The sequence below is a fragment of the Rhinolophus sinicus genome, linkage group LG06 (assembly GCF_036562045.2).
Source record: "Rhinolophus sinicus isolate RSC01 linkage group LG06, ASM3656204v1, whole genome shotgun sequence".
Classification (NCBI taxonomy): domain Eukaryota; kingdom Metazoa; phylum Chordata; class Mammalia; order Chiroptera; family Rhinolophidae; genus Rhinolophus; species Rhinolophus sinicus.
The window spans coordinates 35,649,334-35,669,643 of NC_133756.1; positions in this window are offsets into that span (position 1 = coordinate 35,649,334).

The window sequence follows — 20,310 nt, forward strand, 5'->3', positions numbered from 1 at the left end:
CATAACTGTATTCCTGAACTTGAACAGGCCCATAATAACAGTTTTGAAAAATGAGGACATTACTCAAGGCTGTTAGATAAAGCATGTCAGCCAGACTTGTTGATTAGAAAAGCAGTCAATTCTGCTCAACCATTATTCTCTATACTCCTATCTTTCTGTAAGCAAAGATAATGTAGCTAACTTGTCATCAGTAATGTGGTTTTGAGTTGCTTTTCCAGGAGTAGTAATCAATTTGCAATGATCCTTTCTTGTATTATAAAATTTCTGAACAAGCTGAAATCATGGCAAAGTAGTTTATTGTTATTAATGATATTTTCAGAGGGAATAATCCCATTAAAATATATAATACCCTCTAAAAATTCTTTATAGTTTTAAAATTGCATAAAAGCATAAGACATATTATATGCATCTTGGTTTTCTATAAAACCCTTATATTTGGTGTATAAAATTTAGAAGTATAATTTATTCAAGCAATAACTACAAGTGTCCCAATTGAATTTGCATATCATTTTTAAAAATTAATTATTAATTTTAATGTGAAGTCATAAGTTATTAACATTAAGAGATACTAAGATATCTCTTGAGTTATTGAGAAGCAGTCCAAAATTTGTGAAAAGCAGAAAACACATTTCTGAAATAAAAATAAATATAAAAAGCACATATGTACTTTAGAGTTACCCTCTTCCAGAATGACAAACAGGTAGAACAAAACTATTTTTTTTTAATGGGCCAAAAAAATACAGAAAAAAAATGACCTTTAAACTCTTGATATGAAATTGTATTTATTTGGTTTTATTTCCAGATTGGAAATAAATGATGATGTTGTTTTGTTCCTCATTTATTCAATGAATAAATACCCTTTCCACCATCTCTTAGAGGTAGTTATCTACACTCTGGGATTTCGTGGCTGATGAAAGATATGCATTTCAAGAGGTATCCAGAAAAGCTAATGTTACTTTGATAACTCATCATTTTGTCCAGTTAAAGACAATAGAAACATCAGTCGAGAAAGCCGATGAGCCACAGATATCATTTCCTAATAGAAAGTGTATTTTTACTGACCTAAAATAGCTAAGATATACTCTCAGGATAAGACAGGCTTTTCACTGAATACATTGTACATTTAACTTTCTGGAAAAGTGATTACAGCTTTTATATTTTTTCACGTTTATATTCATTATGTAATATTTTGTTTCTAGAGCGGAGTGTTGGTTACATGTATATGCCTCAATAAAACAAAAATTATTTAAAAAAAAATAACTTCATAGACTACAAACAATTTCCAGAGTAACATACACCTAATCTAAACACTTCCTGCCACAAGTGCTTTTTTAAAATTGGGAAGCGTTGATTTTTCAGAAATATTTTCATTATTACGAAATGAAGTCTATTTCCCTATCATTTCCCCCCACATATCTATGTCTGTCTTCTAGAACTATATGAAATAAGTTCATTCTGCTTTTCTGAAACATGTGACTGTAAGTATTAAGACTCTTATTGAAGCAAAAAGGTTGGAATTGTATTGGTAGTTTCTAAATTTCTTCATGCCACATTTTATCATTTTCAAGGGTTTCTAAAACCCACATCTTTGAACATATTGAGAGCAATTTTCTATCACTTAATAGGCTAGTTTATTTCTTGATTTTGTCTGAATTCAAGCAAATATGTAAGTTCCAGATAATGGCAGACAGCTTTGAAGTAAGAAGCAATAATCAGAGGCCTTACCCACAGATTGCCAGAAGGCTTTTCTGAGCAGCACCTGGGATCGCATTCTTGGATCAAATAGGTGAAGGTGTACTCTGTTCGCTAACTGCTGAAAATGCCTTTCCACCATGGGTCCTCATGAGCAGCATGGTTTTCTATCCTATTGAGTGCTGCCCTTATCTAATGAGAATTGTCCCTGGAGGCAGACATGAATCTTGCTTGCTTTTGAGAGTGTATTATTTGTCCTTGGTTACAGAAATAGTTATGGGCTCTTCCCGTGTAATTTAGCATCCGCCTCTTACAACGTTTGTAGGAATCACTCTGGAGGAATGCAAGCTTAGTAACAGTAGTGCAGCACTTAACCAAAGAGATTTAATTCTAATATCATTCCCATATTCTCTGCATATATGTTCATCACCTTCATACTCGCATCCTGTAATTTTCAGGGTAAAAGATAGGGTCTTCTTGTGGCATGGAGATCCAGTCTGGTCTGATTCCTCCCTGCCTTATCTGCATCATCTTTTGCCATGACTGCCCCCACTCAATACTTCAACCACATTGAACCAAAAGCACCTCAAAGCCCCATACTCATTCTTGCCTCTGTGGTCTTTGCCAGCTACTCCCTTGGCCTAAAATGTCCTTTCCTACTACCCTTGATCTGCATTATGTATACCAGTAGTTATCTCATCAACTAAGCCTCCCCTAATTCCTGCATATCTCTGTGTGCAGCTCCAGCCCAGCACAAACCACACTTGTATTGGAGCTTTTATTTTGCCCTCTCATAGGTTGTGAGTATCTTGAAAATGAGAGTCTTATTGAATCTGCTTATGTATCCCCAGGATTTTGCACAATGACTGACACATGGTAGAGGACAAGCAAAAGTTTTCTTGTCCTCTACTTTGATAGTTGATAAATGTTCTTTAATGTGATCCCTTTACAACCAGCTGCACACATTTATAGGAAAACTGGCTAGAAACTGGAATGATAATTGAAGGAAACAAACCTACCTGCCCCCAACACCTATCAGAACAACATAATTAGCCTCATTGCCAAAGTTGCCCAACCACATTGTGAACAAATCACAGACCTTTTGATATCCTTTGTCTTACTAAGAATAATGGGTATTTTCCTTCTTGCTAGGGCACTAAGGTTGGGTGTTTTTGTAAAGATACCTCGAGTTCTACTGCTAGTGACAACCATAAGTGCCTATGTGACCACTGTATGTAGAATATTTGACAACTGTGAAGTCAGGATAACAATAAATTTGTCATGCTCTTTTACAGTGACAAGTAGAAAACAGTGCTTTATATTTTCAGGTTCCTGGTAAGTACATTTTGTATCTTCTTTCAAACATTTCCCAGTCATCATGCCTGATGGATTGACAAGCTCAAAATCATTTTTTCACAGAGAACATTTAGCAGGCTTCACAACATGGTTCAAGATAGAATAAAGTTCAGAAAACAAAAGAACATGGATAAAATAAAACAGTGTCTGCATCAGGGAATACTCCACTTAGATTAAGGAGAGAAATCAAAAGACATTTCTCTACATAAGGTTATCCCACCTTTATATACATGAACACATACATCTTTTTTTTTGCATTCACTAAAATCACAAATGCTGCCAGTAGACAATTAAAGTAAAAAACAAAACATGCTCTTTTACTTAAGAATAATCTATTAATAATAATCTGTGACCACTCATTTTTTATTAAAATAATGCAATCAATTCCTCTTTTTAACTCTATGCAACTCTGTTGCTATAGATATGACCAGTTGAATTAGCCTGTCTGTGTGGTAAGCCCCACCATTCTCAGTTGTCATCAATTATATGCATTATGAGTGTGACATGTGCAGAGATGGGATATTGTACTCTTTACCAGGTATTGGGTCAGTTTCATTTCATTAGTTTTTTTAAACATTACAAGAACCCAATGGGCATTGGTATCTGCTTTTAACATGGGAGGAAACTGTGGCTCAAGTAAGTAGCCAATCCAGGATGAAAATCTAGATCACAGTGACTTCAAAGCCCCTACTCATTCCATCGTGTTACATTATCAATGAGACGCCTCAGTTATGGCTCCATCTTCAAGGATAGAAAATCATCAATACTAAAAGCTAATTCTTTGAAAAGATCACTAAAATCAATAGCTTCTAGCCAGGCTAACTAAGAAAAAAAAAAAAATAGAGACAGACACTGATTACTAATATAAGAAATGGAAGTGGGGTCATCACTACAGATTGACATTAAAAGGATAATAAAGGAATAGTATGAACAGTTCTATGCTTACAAATTTGATAACCTAGATGAAATAGACCAATTCCTGGAAGAACACAATCTACCAAAACTCATATAAGAAATACACAATCTGAATAGGCCTATATCTATTAAAGAAATTGAATCAGTAATTAATTACAGTTATCCCTTGAGCAATGCTGGGGTTAGGGGGAAAGATCTCCCACAAAGTAGAAAATTCACGTATAACTACAATTGGCCCTCTACATATGCAGATTCTCAACTGCAGAATTGTCCCTTGAACAATGTGGGTTTTAACTGTGTGGTTCATTTGAACGGTGGCCAGTTTGAAAAACAGAAAATCACAGATAAGTGTGACTTCATTTCTGGGCTCTGTATTCTGTTCTATTAATATATCTGTCTATTCTTTTGCCAATACCACACTGTCTTGATTTCTGTAGCTTAATACTAAGTCTTAAAGTTGGGTAGTGTCAGTCTTCCAACTTGATTTTTTTTTCTTCAACATTGAATTGGCTATTCTGGGTCTTTTGACTTTTTCTATAAACTTTAGAATTAGGTTGTCAATATCCAAAAATAATAAAAATAAATAAATAAATATGCTCAGGAAAGGAACTCTCATTCATTACCATGAGAATGTGAAATGGCTCACTTTCCAAGACTGGCCATTTCTTGCAAAACTAACCATATGATCCAGCAACAGCATTCCTTGATATATACCAAAAGGAGTTGAAAATGTATGTCCACATAAAAACCTGCACATGGATGTTTATAGCAGCTTTATTCATAATTGTCAAAAACTCAGAAGCAACCAAGATGTCCTTCAGTAAGCAAATAGAAAAATGAACTATGGTACATCTAGACAATAGAATATTATTTAGTGCTAAAAAAAATTGAGCTATCAAGCCATGAGAAGATATGGAGGAAACTTAAATGTATATTACTAAGTGAAAGAAACCAATCTGAAATCACTACATACTCTATGATTCCAAACATATGATGTTCTGGGAAAGTCAAAACCATGGAAGACAGTAAAAAGGTCAGTGGTTGCCAGGGAGTAGAGAATGGAGAGGAGATGAATAGGCAGAACACAGAAAATGTTCATAGCCATGAAACTATTTTAGTTATGTCATTGTACATTTGCCCAAATCCATACAATGTACAACACCATGAGTGAACCCTAATATAAACTATAGATTTGAGGTAATAATGTATCAACTTGTAGGTTCATCATTCCACAGTGCACTAAGGTACCACTGTGGTGTGGGGTATCAATAGTGGGGGAAGTTGTGCGTGTATTGGGATGGATTATATGGGAACTCTCTGTATTTTCTACTCAATTTTCCTATGAATCTAAACCACTCTAAAACATAAATGTATTACTTAATAGCACAAACCATATAATGCTATGTCAAAGTACCAAAATTATTAAAAATTATAGGTGTGAAAGTAATAGACATATAGTGAAAGTAATATGCATGTAGTCTAAATAATACTATGACTAGGGTGCCAGAAATTGTATACATATTTTAAGATAACATCTCTTAAAAAGTGTACATACATTTTGTGGCACACCATATATATATATATATATATATATATATATATATATATATATATATGTGTGTGTGTGTGTGTGTGTGTGTGTGTGTGTGTTTAGATATATTTCTTTTTCTTTTCTTTTTTTTTTTTTTAATTTATTGGGGTGACAATTGTTAGTAAAATTACATAGATTTCAGGTGTACAATTCTGTATTACATCATCCATAAATCCCATTGTGTGTTCACCACCTAGAGTCAGTTCTCCTTCCATCACCATATATTTGATCCCCCTTACCCTCCTCTCCCACCCCCCTTACCCTCTGGTAACCACTAAACTATTGTCTGTGTCTATGAGTTTCTGTTTCTCATTTGTTTGTCTTGTTCTTTTGTTGTTTTTGGTTTATATACCACATATCAGTGAAATCACATGGTTCTCTGCTTTTTCTGTCTCACTTATTTTGCTCAGCATTACACTCTCAATAGATATATTTCTTACCTGGAGAAAGTGTGTCATTAAATGTTGGGTTTAAAAATCAACTTATTCCATTGTTTGCTTATTTCACTTGATAGTAAATGTTGACCAAGATACCAATTATAATTTGACTTCCAAAAAAAGGACAAGCAATTGGAATACTATTTTGTAAACCACAAGTCAGCATTCTATATTTTTCTCATTAAATTGGCAAACCACACTCAGTGAGCAACCCTCCCCTTTCACCGAAAATGACAATATTGATGAATATTCTTTACATTCCAGTTGATTGATGGATTGATTGGTTGATTTTAGACAATTACATTACTCTCTGTCTGATTAGAAACAGTTTCCTAGTAGGGATTAAAATGTCTTTATGTTATCCATAGAAGCAAAAGAGCATATATTATTGTTGATTGAGTGTGTGTGTGTGTGTGTGTGTGTGTGTGTGTGAGAGAGAGAGAGAGAGAGAGAGAGAGAGAGAGAGTGAGAGAGAGAGAGATTATTAATTTACTATATTTACCAACTCTGCTTTGCACTTTTGTGAAGACCTTAAAGTCTTTACCTTTCTTCCCTGCATATATTTAAGACCTCATCTGCATTATATGCATGTATAATCAGCATGATGAAGTGGGGAAATAATCTCCTAATTCAAATACTTACCACTGTGCATGGTCTAACAACTTAGCCTCTGTGTCCCTCAGTTTGCTGTTTATTCAACATCTCTTGTGACAACGAGCCTTATCAAAGGAGAAGAAAATATGGACTAACACTCAAATATAGGGAGGGGTTGCTATCCAACCAAAATCTTACTGGACCACATACTAATGTGGAGTGATAGGAAGCAATGGGACTGAGAACTGACAAAACTGGTGACATTTGGTGTTCCTTTAATGCCAAGAGTGTTTTGAGAGTTTGAGAGGCTCTGTGAAACCTTGGTGATTTGAAGTTTATAAAAATCTAGAATACAGCTGCTTAAAAGAAGTTTTCATCTATACAGGAAACCAGCAGCCAAAAGGGACATTACTGTTTGGAAAGAGGGTTCCAAAAGTAAAGATGTTAGGCTCCAGGACACTATGGTTAAAACTCTGTAATGAAATGGGAAATAAAGAGCCCTTACCAATATTGATAAATAGACATTTATTTAAAGCTCAAACAGTTTAAGCTCATCTGAATGTATCTTGAGAGTTTGCTCGATGACAAAGGATATTTATTAATGGGAAGCTGAATGGTGACGCACAAATATACTTTGTTTAAGTTTAGTTTTAATTTCCTCCAGGTGCATAGAGTGAGGGATGCTGGAAGAAACTGGGACCTAAAGCCACTCTTTTTGAGACTCTAGTCTGGTGACATGACAAGATATTGAAATAGTGAGGTCATTTTTTTCAAGAGCCTAAATTTGAAGGAGAGGGACTACAGATAGCATTTTGAGAAGAATCCGACTTAGAGGAGACTTTAAACACTTCACGTCATCCATGGAAGCTAGAGGAATAGCATGACACTTCTAGCTCATGAGGATGGAGTGAACATCATTATGAATAATAAAATGCGGCAGAAATGGTGGACAAGGAGATTATTTACCAAATACAGAACAAGGTGGTAAAGGGACTTGAGTGTCATTTTTTTTTTTTCACTCAGTTGAGCTTAGAGCCATGTGTGCTTTATTAAACCATTTCTATTATCCACATACTCCATAAAATTGTATGACCCAAGGATGATGCAAGAGCCACACAAGTAAATACATCTAAAAGCTAATCAATGATGGATATTAGGGGGAAGCATTTCATAAAGAAATTGACAGCAACAGTAAGGCTAAAGAAAAAGAAAATGAAAATACATAGATCTTTATAGTGAAGATTCATGGATTTGTGAATATAACATTGTTTTACTTAATTTTGACAGCAAAAGATAAAGATCAGCCAAATCATGGAATACATATTGGCTCTAACATGTATATCTGTCTCTGGTCCATATCAATTGAGTATCACAGAAATTTTGCTAAGACAATCTCCTTTGGAAAAGTACATAAAATACGAGTATTTTCTCCTAGGAGAAATAGGTCATCATTTGTTATCCTGCAAGTTTTTGCATTATATTCAATGGCAAGACAAAATGTCTGCTTCTGAAGATGGTGTCAGAAAAATAATTCTTTAGATAAACTGAAAATACTGTCTCAGAAATTAAGACACTTAAATTAAGTGTTTCAAGATTAAAATGCTTATTTTAAAAAACAAAACATGTCATATGAATGAGGCAAAAATATCATAAGAAAATGTGTTTGTATCTATAATAGCCAGGATTCTCCAGAGAAACAGCACCAATAGGATACGATTATTTCGTTAGCTAGTTATCTATTTATTTGTCTGTTTGTTTATTTAAAGCAATTGACTCACATGATTATGGAGGCTGGCAAGCTGTAGTTCCAGAAAGTGCTGATGCTGCAGTTTGAGTCCGAAGGCTATCAGACTAGAGAACCAGAAAACAGCCAATGTTGCAGTCTCTGGGAGAATTCCATCTTGCTTGGGAGAGGTGAGTCTTTTTCTATTAAGGTCTTTACTGATTAGATAAGGTGCCACCCACCTTATCAAGAACACTTTGCTTTACTCAATGTCTACTAGTGTAAATGTTAATCTCATTCAAAAATATCCTCAGTAGAAACATCCAAAATAATATTTGACCACACATCTGGCACCATTGCCCAACCAAGTTAACACATAAAATTAACTATTACAATCTACATAATATATTGATTTTTTTTAATTCAACCTTTCTTTTCAAAATTCTAAGTTTGTTATTAGAGAAGACTTCTTAAATATAAAATATTTCATTGATTGCCTGTAATTATTAAATAAATAATGAACACATCACAGTTCAATTAGTATCAGTCTTTCAGGAATAAATACCACTGGCATTTTTCTCACTGATCAGTAAGTTAGTTCAAAATTTGCCACAGATTATGCCTCTGCTTAACAACCATAGAAAAGGAGTATGAGAGTCCATCATGCCAAGAAGAGTTTCTCTTCCTTTAGATAGTTTTACAGTCTAAACACCTAGATCATTTACTAGTATGTATTCTACAAACATGCAAGGCCAATTTGCTGAAAGAACTGATGATTGAGAAGCCCAACGTGAAAGCCAATAGTGCTTGGTACATACATGGCATTCAATAAATATGTATAGAATATTTGAGTACAAGTTTGCTATGAATTGTATGCATTCCTCCTTGCTTCTTGAGATAGCATAAGCCAAAAATATTGATACTTTGATGTTGGTTATTATTTTCTTAAATAATTTTTAAAAATACAATCAGTCTGTCTTTGTGTTTCTGATATCACTGAGTGGTGCTTGAAGATAATTTTTGAATATTTTTTGCAATTGTCTTACATTCCTGTATCCAATTATCAACACAAATATATGCATTTCTATTTTATTTATTATACGTTCCTTTCTTTTGTCTTTCTAACTTATCCCTTTCTTTACTCATATTATCTTGTCTCATTTCTGTTATTTTTCTTTGTAGTGTTTTAGGCTTCACATTGCCTTTCCTCATCCTCCATGGTATTATTTAGTCCTTCTACAAGGACTTGAGACTAAGCAGTTATCCAGATTTTCAGTGATTTTAAACTCATTTGTTTTTCTGTTTGCATTGATGTCTATCACAAAGAGTTCTATCTAAAGGTCTATCTTTTGAAGTTTCCTCTACAAAATGTAACGCTAACCACAGATGTATAAGGATGATGATGAGGAGGAGGATGACGGCAGTGGTGATATTGGTGATGATGATGGCAAGTGACTCTCAGAGAGGACCACTGGCATTTATTACCATCTGTCCTATCCATTCTCATTTTAATATAATAGCTGGACAGGACTTAGCAAGCATGGTTTGTCTTTGTTGCACACAATAGCCGTGGGATGGCTGAACTTGGGCTGAAAAATCCAGTTCTAAGATGGTTTCTTTGAAGGGCTGCTGTATTAGTTATCTATTACAACATACAATTTAACTCTAATTTAGCATCTTAGAAAGGCAGTAAGCATTTGTGTTTGTTTGTTTGCTTGTATGTTTTCACACGGTTTCTGTGGGTCAGGTATCTGAGAGACAATTAGCTGGGTGGTTCTGCTCAGGGTCTCTCATACACTGCAGCCAGTTCTTTGACTAGGGCCCCAGTGATCCAAAGGCATGACTGAGGCTGGAGAATCAGCTTCCAGGATGGAGCTCTCAGATGGAAGGTGAATTGGTACTGGCTATTTGCAAAAGACTTCTGTTTCTTACCCTGTGGACTTCTCCATAAAGCTGCTTGAGTGACATTATGACATGGCAGCTGGCTTTCTCCATAGTGGTCCAAGAGCAAGAGAGAGAAAAATTGCAATGGCTTTTAATGCTTAGCCTAAGAAGTCACTCACTGTTGTTACTGCTGCATGCTGCTGGTCACACAGTTCATCTTTGTGCAGTGTGAGAGGGCACGACACTGGACCGTAAATACCAGAAGGCATGGATCGTTGTGCATCATTTCAGAGGCTGGCTACCACAGGTGGAATATGGGTATTGGCTTTGACCCGGGCTTCCCCAGAATTTGGTTTGGGCTTCCTCACAGCCTGATGACTAAGTCTTAAGAGAAAGGAGAAGCAAGGAGACCAAGAGGCAGGAAGTGGCACAACAGTTAGGTCGGTTATTAAGGTCTGTATTCAGAAATTGGTACATCATTTCCATTTTATTTTACCACTGAAAGCAGTTATTTTTCCCACACAGAATATTTGATAGAAGTAATATCAAAGATTTTGTGGTCATATTTATTCTTTGACATGATTGTTTTACAACATGTGTATGACTTCTGAACTTAGCACAGTGTTTAGAATTTAGTAGGCATTCGCTAAATATTGGTTCAAAGAAGAAATGGACTTGGTGTTTATTTTTTAAAGTATTGATTGGTACAGGTATATACCACAAACATGTTTTACGTACATCAGTACATTCATGAATAACAAGTACAAAAGTTGCTTTTATGTTTCAGTTAAAATACACATTATACTATTTAATACAACATTATATTATTGTATTGCTCTTTTAAATAGAGAAAGTCAAATTATAGAAGCTGGTTTTTCAAAATAGCATGGTAAAAATGAGTCTTAAGTAGGAACCGAGGCTATTAAAGGCTGTGATGATATAACATTGTTGTTATTTAATGTTGAATTAGTACAGAGTACATATCGTAACCATTAACTTTTTTAAAAAAGTAATCACAGAATTACTTTAAAAAAAGGTAAGGGCCTTAGAAGATGAAAATCAGAGGAAAGCTAAGAGAAAGGGACATGAAATTTCTAGGTATCTATGACATATGGCTTATTCATAGTCAACTTTGGTAGGAATGTAAAACTCCAAACATTTTAGGGGGACATTATTATACAAAGATACACCCAGGCTGGTCTGAGCAAAACTCCCTTAGTTAAGGACGGCACTTGAAGCATTATTGTCTGTTGTTTACACTTTTTAACAAAAAGCTAACTGTAGTTTTTGAAAGGTAGTAAACAATTCTACTGAGTAGTTTCAAGTTTAGACAGTAACCAAACCATAAAGGTTTTATAAAAGCAATACCAACACATAATTACTATCACAGGAGCAGCACCATTCCAATATAACATTCAGTAACACGTTATTAATCAAATTGAATTTTTAAGACACACTTGAATATGTACTCTGTGTCATGAATAGTTTTCTAAGGACCTTAATCCATTTTGGCTTTAACCCTATCCCCCAGGATTCTTTTCAGAACTAAATTTTGGAGTGAGAAATTGTAATGATTAGATAAACAGAACAGTACAGTATTTAATAGTAATATGTAAACAATTAGCACTGACTAAGTTCTTAGCTATTTCACAGCTAAGCACAAGCTGCAACAACTTGACTGTGACCTGAATAATCAGAAAATAACAAAAAAACTTGCATTAATTTTCACCTTGAATAACTATGTTGAAGTTTTATTTACCAGGGAAATTGTCCATAAAGTCTTCTCTTCATTAGCATATCTTCTAGTGAATTATTTTGAAAACAGACCTAATTCTATAATATTTCCTCTACACAAGATGCTGTGCACCATGAAAGTAACTTGGATAGGCTGATGTGCATTAACCACAACAACAAAATCTGCTTATGTTTTTATTAGATCAATAAATAGAAAAAAATGTTATTTTCAGAGATATTTTAACTTAAACCTAAAATATGAAAAGAAACCAGATTTCAGGGAGCCCCAGAAAGATGATTCCAGTTACAGGGAAAGAAAATTACAGAGCCTGAGCTAGAAGAGAGCTTAGCACATCCAATCATGTGCCACTTAATGGTGTAGATTTCTGAGATATGCATCTTTTGGTGACTTCGTGATTTTGTGACATTATAGAGTGCATTTACACAAACCTAGATGGTATAGCCCACTACACACGTTGGCTACATGGTATAACCTATTGCTCTGTAGGAGTGGAAAAATAATTTTCCCTCTACCCCTCTGGGTTGCCGATGTAAGAAACGTCCAAACCTGTAGAGGACTTTTATGAGTTTATTTGAGCCATAACTGATGACAATGGCCTGGAAGCAAGATCTCAAATGCTCCTGAAAATGACAGTTTTTCAGTTTCTTTTGTGCATTTGAAATTAAGGAGGGAATTTAAGGAAGATTACAGAAGGTAGGAGAAAGCAAGGTGGGGTTTGGATTACAGGACCTTTGACAAGATTGTGTGCTCTCTTGAGATTGGTTATGCTTATTTCAAAGGTATGTTAGCCTAAATGCACAAGAACAATGGGCAGAGCTGACTTAAGGCAAAGATAAACCTTTTTACTGAAAAAGTTATATGCCTGGTGCATGACCTGCCAAGTTAGGAATTTATGATCAGACCACTCTGTGGGGTTACTTTACTTAGAACTATTTTTGGGGTTTTTTGGGGTTGCTTTTTTTTTTTTTTTCTACAGCTTTCTTATCTTAGATATCCCTGAAATAAAAAGACAGATTAACAGGAAAAACACAAACAAAAGTTTGATAAGATGTATATTTCCTGTATACATGAGAGAGACCCAGGAAAACTGAGTCACTGGCCAAAATGGCTGAAGTCACCATCTTAGATACTGTCTTCAGCTGAAGACAAAAGAGGATGTTAGAGCTAAGGGAATCAGTTATGGGAGGTTACCAGGAAAAGCACAGTAAAGGAGGGTAAGGCTGTTATACAGATTTAAGTCCTTATCTTCTGAACTGATAAGAGTTTCTAGAGATAAAGTCATCTTGCAATACCTGATACAGCTAGGAGATTTCCCTTCAAATGTAGACATCTTTTACAAATGGTAACTTATATTTGGTTTTCCCAGCTTTTCCCAGGTCTATAGTTACTTAAAATTAACTAGCCTGAAATAATCCTTAGACCAAAGAGATATATTTTGGGGTGATAAATTCTGTTCTCCTGCAGCTCCCAGTAACCTGCACAGCATATTACTGTACTGAATATTGTAGGCAATTGTAAACAATGGCGAGTATTTATTTAATGTGTCGTGCTGAAACATTATGATGGCAGTGATATCAGTAGGTAATAGGAGATTTTCAATTTCATTACACACTTACGGGACCACCTTAGTTTAGGTGGTCCATCATTGGCTGAAATCGTTGCCAGAAAACAGGTTCTTGATATATCACAGGAATGAATTTAAGGATGCACTAAATAAGACAACCAGTGGTGAATTTATTAAAAGGAGGACAATACACTCTCAAGAAGGGAAAGCAGGCAGTCCTGGAGAAGAGGAACTGCTCTGAAGAACAAAGAAGCCTAGGAATTTATTAGAAGGAGGGCTCAAAATTACAATCTATTAAAATTGGCTAAAGTTCACCTTAAGGCTCAAGATGGTGTCCTGGATCTGCTCTCAGCCACCAAAATCTAGTTCTGCCTGGACTGGTAGCTGCACTTTTTTAAAGGATGATTTCATTTCCTCCCTCCTTTATCTCCCCTCATTGTCTCCTTCCCTTCCTCCCTCTCTGTCTCCCTGTGACCCTACTGGACCTATGGTAACAAAATGTCATTGTATAGCATATGACAATACAAAGAGGGTCAGTGTGGTTGAAGTGTAGGAGTAAAGCAAGGGTGAGAGTGATACAATATGACTTTGGACAGGTAAGCAAGAAACAGCACATGCCTGTAGGCAGGCAGTGTCTGTAATAATAACAATTATTATTATTATTATTATTATTATTTCATTTTCTTAATGGACTTCTTTCCAAGGACAACAGAACTAAACATAAGAGTTTTAAGTTAGAATATATGATCATCTGAAGGTTTATTGAATAGATTTTAAGGATGCCAAGTGAAACAATAGAGATATGTTAGGAGATAATTCAAACTGGAGATGGTGGTTACTTACCCTAGAGTAGATGCAACGATAATAGAGTGGAACAGATATATTTAAAATACATTATACAGAACCAGTGGAACTAAGGGTGGATTAGATATGCAGTCTACAAGAGAAGGAGATACCAGGAAGGACTACAGTTTTCTGAGGTGAAGATTCAATATTAGTGTCATTTAATGAAATGGGAGAAAATAGGGGAAAACAGGTTTTGGGGAAAAGTCAATAGTTCTATTGAGGAGTATGTTAATGTTGAGATACTCATGAACTATGTAAGTGGGAAAATCAAATATTCCTTCAGTTATAGGAGCCCAAATATCAGAAGAAATGTCCGTATTGTAGATATAAGTATAGAAGTTGACAGCATATAAATGATTTTCAAAGTCATAGGAATGGATAAACTCATCTAGCCAAGAAAATATAAAGACAAGGACCCAAGAGTGAGCTCCAGTTTGACTAGATATGTATAAAAAGAAGAGCTAAAATCTTTGGAAGAAAACCAATAGAGTATAGTGTTATAAAAATTGAGGAGGCTTTGTTCAAAAGGAGAGTGATCAACTATGTTGCAAGATGTTGCGAGGTCTAATAAGAAAAGTATAGAAATTGGCAATTTCAGTAGCCTGGTGAGGACAGAAGCCTTAGTAGAAACGTGAACAGAATGAATGGAATGTGAAGAAATGAAGACATTATGATTCTCCCAAATTTCTTTACTATGAATAGAAACAAAGAAATGTGGAGAGACTAGGGAAGATGTGTGGGATCCAGAGCAGATTTTTTGATGTAACAGGAAATACTCTGGCAGGTCGTTATATACTGATGGGAATGATACACAGTAGAAAGGGAGAATATGATGCAAGAAACGGGGATGATTGTCAAAGCATCCCTCTGCCTGGTAAGTAAAGATAAGAAAGGAAAGAGAATGTAGAAAGGATTGTAATGTTAAAAGTAGGAGTCAATTCCTGAAAAAGATGAGAAGGATTGGACGTAGAACACAAGGAAAATAGGAGGGAGCCTTTATCTACCATAACCAGAGGGAACAGGAGCAGATGGGACAAGGTATGAAGTAATTATTTCAGAGTGAGAAATGAGTTTTATAGGAAAACACAGGAGAACGGATGTGCAGAATCAAGGACCGGTTTGAAGTTTGTGATTATAAATTCAAAGTGAAATCAGTGCTATGTGATTTTCTCTGATAATATTCATTTCCTTGGGTATAGGCACAGAGACGAAAGTAAGTGTTTCTGTAGGGTTGGAGATATATCAGGTAATAACAATAAAGAGGTTGGCAAGTGAGCTGAGGAAGTTTGATAAGGTGTGATTATAATATAGACTAAGGATTTAACCTGAAAAAGGAATGCACTAAAGACAGTCAAGAAGAGGCACAGCGATGGTGGGAAAGGTGGAGTCTGTGTTTTAGGTCACAAGGAAGTTAAAGAATTAAAGTTGTGATTCTAGAGTAAATGTCTTTGAAGTATAGAAAGTATAGTTATATATCGGAGTGTTTGACATCCAGATCTAAGAAAACTCAGTTTCTGATGATGACAGATTCCAATGTGCATCCAGAAGAGCAGATGGCTGAGGTGGTGAGGGAGAAATAGTCATTGGAGGTGGAGAGGAAAAGAACGGAGATTCCAGTTTCTGTAGTCATCATTGGTACATAAATCACTAAGGATGTGTGGAGGAGAGGAAGACTGTGAGCCAGGAACAGAAGTTTTCAATGTGTGCAGTAAACCAGATTTCAGTCTCTACACCTACAAGGAACAGAGCATATTTATTTTATTCAGTTGGCCTTTTTAATGCAATAAGATTGATTTCTCTTTGGTTTACATGAACTCATGAAAAATTGAACATTTTCATATAGTTTTTCAATTATGTATCCTGAAAATGTGCTCATTACAAATCAAAATGCCTCACTGCAGCAGCTCTGGGAAATACTGAATCCAGAAATGATTGTGAATAGCTAGACAACACCAAGAAAGTCACAGAGGAGCTAGATACCCAGGAACAGAGGAAGGAAATACATTCAAGGGCAAATTACATGGGAATGGAAGGGAGATATGAATTTAGAAAAAAAAAAGAAAGAAAAAATCAAGTGATTGTTAAAAAGGCAAGAGTTATATATTCAAATCTTTTCTCCACTATGTTTGAGCCCAAGACTTCATCATTACATACCCCAGTTTCTTGAACATTAATGTAGAGATAGTAATACCCATGTTATCTGACTATTTTAAAGATTAAATGAGGGGAAATACATAAAGACCATTTATTATGCAGGGTATAGACTAAGATGCTATATAACAAAAAGACCTAAAATCATAGTTACTTCAAAAAGAAATTTATTTCTCTGCCACCTAACAGATCAGGGTGAGTAGGTGAGTCCTGCTTCGAAAGGCCTTTCAGGGACTTAAATTCTTTTTATCTTGATGTTTTCATATATTCTAATGGCATGATTTTGCTCGTGGTTGAAGCTGGCTGACCTTCATCTCTGCATTCCTGTTTGGGGGGGACAAGTCCAGGTCAGACAGCTTATTTGCAGGAAATTGGCACATACTGTACATGTGATTTCAACTTCTATGCCACTGGCCCAAACTTAGCCACATGGCTAGTGTAGTCTCTGACAGGCCAGCATGATTCTAAGCCTTAATTTTGGAGTTTTGGAGTACAATACCAAAAGAAATAAGAAGAAAATGGATCCTAGAGGTGAGTTGCTGTGTCCACCACAGCACCTACCACAATCCTGGATCCATATTATTAATAATTATTAGTTCCATTAAGTATCCTTTTCAGGAATGCCTTTAATCATCCTTTATAGACTTTATTGACTTTTAAGTGCAAGCACATTGGATTTTTATTTATAAATATTTAATAAAATTGGATTCCTTGATGATTATTGACATCTCCACCAACATTTCAGGAACACTTTACATGTATAAGTGTTTAACCTGGTGTTTTGCTGAGCTTATTCCCATAACAAAATGGTGGCCCGCTGCATGATTTAAGTGTATGGAGAACTTTAATATGGAGTCTACACTGAAACACTTGAGATGGAGATTTATCTATGATTTGGCTAAGTGTGACAAATTTCTATATGTGGATCCTGGTCAAGTAAAAATACTCAGCAGTAGCAAGTTAATAAAATGACCATAAGTCAAGTTTTATTCATTTAATTTGGCAAATATCCTCACAACAATATTATTGTCTCTGCCAAAAAAAATCTATCTATCTAGTTTTGTTACATTTGTTTTACTTATTAAGCATGTTTTTACTGATGAATACCTCTGGTTGTTCAGCATATGTCCAGTGAAGCAAGAGAACATTTCCTCTGATTCCATCAAAGCATTTCCAATAATGGCCCTATGCTGAATAAAGCAGCTAGAGCAGCACCAGGGACATGTAAATTAGGATGTTAATGAGGAATTGAATGCTCTCAAATTTAAAGAGTTCCCAGAAATAAGGCTCATAGAACTGAAATAGGTCCTTATTACCCAAAGTCAATTTTATTGGGGAAATAAGGCATTTAACTTTTATTGGCAAATAAAGAAGTTTGTAACAGGGACTCTGTAAATTCATTGAAAAAAATATACAGTTAATTCTGTTTAAAACAATAGCTTTTGACGTGGATCTATGTACAGAGCAAAGTACTTTCTGACTTCCCTCCTTTCCATCGCTATGCACCATCTCCTTTAAAGTCATTTCATATTTTGTCTTCCCCAAGAGGTTTCCCTTGATTATTCCCTGTTCACTTGTGTTTAATTTTTAATATTTTAAAGATATTTTAAAACTTTTTAGACTTGTTGATAGCTGGATCTGTAAAACAACAACATCATTATGATTTCATTGTTCAGCTTTTAATATTATAAATAGAGAAGGAAACTGGCATTTAGTTAGCACATGTTATACATCAGTTTTATTCACATACATGTTTTTATTTCATTCAAATCAGTATTGTATGATGGTTGAAATCAGATAATCTTACATTTGAATTGCCTGCCAATTTTTCTGTAAGTCATCTTAAACTAAGCCTAATTATTTTTTATTTTGATAATTACAGAAATTACTCAGCAATATTGCTGGGTGATGAAATGAAGTAATGTGTGTAAAGCACTTAGATTATCCTGATATGGAGTAAACAGTAAATAAATATTAGCTATTATTTCATTATTACTAATTACTTCTGAAGTTGAAAGTATTATAAGTCCAATTGTATTGACAACAAACAAAGTTTCAAAGATTTTATGTAACTTGAAAAATCTATGTAGAGTGGAAGATTTAGAATTTTCTTTTTTTTTTTCAGTATCTTGCTCTTCACCAACACCTAAGTAAATACTGTTGTTTTCAGAATGATTACTAAAAGCAACAGCCCACTTCTAGGCAGGGAGTAGGTTGGACATTCTGTATCGTGCGTGGGTTGAAAAAGAAAGATAATAATTGATTTTTCATGCATATTGGATCCTATTGTTTTTCACATGGTATTGTTAGAGGGACCTGTGTTTCTTATTATTAAGTAGTTTTTGTTCTGCAATTCCAGCTGCCTCCTTCTCTGTGCCTTTCCTTTAAAGTGAAGGGAGAGGAGAGATAGGGATTCAAATGGGTCAGACTTGAAGTTAAATGTGCAGACAGCAGACAGTGAAGGAGCTCTGCACTGGGTTCTGAGAAGCCTAAATTACTTTCTGCCTCACTCCTAATCTAAAATTTGTAATATACTACAATATGCTATTTCTTCTTGAGAAAAATAATAGTTACTATCATGTTAAAATCAGAGTAAGAATTCAAGAGCTGTTAAGCATTGAGTCAAGAGAAGAGAATAAAGAAAAATTCAGGTTCAAATAGCAAAGAGAAAACATATAAATACCAAGTTTAAGGACTGTATTGTCTGTCCTGTCCCATGGGGGCAATTTGCTATGCAGCCATAGTTATGATAGTCATATGCATATGTGTGTGTGTGTGTGTGTGTGTGTATATGTATATATACATATATATCATATAGTATATAAAAATATATAAAAATTATACATAAATATATATCATGATATATATGTAGTATTATGTGTACATAATTTAAATTGAGTTAGTTCTAAGACTTGACACTTTGTTCAATCACAGGCAATTTCTTTTATTTATCTCAAAACATGTTAGTGTTTTGGGCAGACATGTTCTATTTCTCCACATATCCTTTTGTGAAGCCAGGTAAAAAAAGCTTCATTTGATTCCAGTGGTCTGATGAACAGACCCTACTTTTAGAAGCAATGGATGGAAGTTACTTTGGTAGGGGGGCGAAACTAGTGGCAGCGAAAAGAAGACAATTGCAATATTCTAGGTGGTAGAACTGAATTAAGTGTAGATGTGGTGATAGAAATAAGATATTTAAAAATACATTAGTATTTGGAAATTAAGAGGAGATAGAGGATAAAAAGGAAGAAAGTGGACTGACTTGGATTTGGGCTTTGAGGACAGGTGAACAGGCTTTTTTTTTGTTTGTTTGTTTTTTAAATTTTATTTTATTAAATTTATTGGGGTGACAATTGTTAGTAAAATTACATAGATTTCAGGTGTACAATTCTGTATGTGATATATAAACCAAAAGCAACAAAAGAACAAGACAAACAAATGAGAAACAGAAACTCATAGACACAGACAATGGTTTGGTGGTTGCCAGAGGGTAAGGGGGAACAGGTTTTTAAAGACAGTTAAAAATAATTAGTTAGGGACAGTTGAGTTTTAAGGGTTATAGATCATAAAGTTCATTCAGATGAAAGTTAAGTATACAGAATAACCAAAAGTTTTAAGAAATTTTATAAAATAATTATTCAATTATTTTTAAATTTTATATCAAACATCTATTCTGTGCTTCCTAGTAGCTCTTTGCAAGCATTATTTATTTAAATATTTTATTATTATTTTGAGATTTAACAGCGAGTATAATGTAATATCTTTAAAGACATTAATTGAAAATATAAAACTGTAATAGTT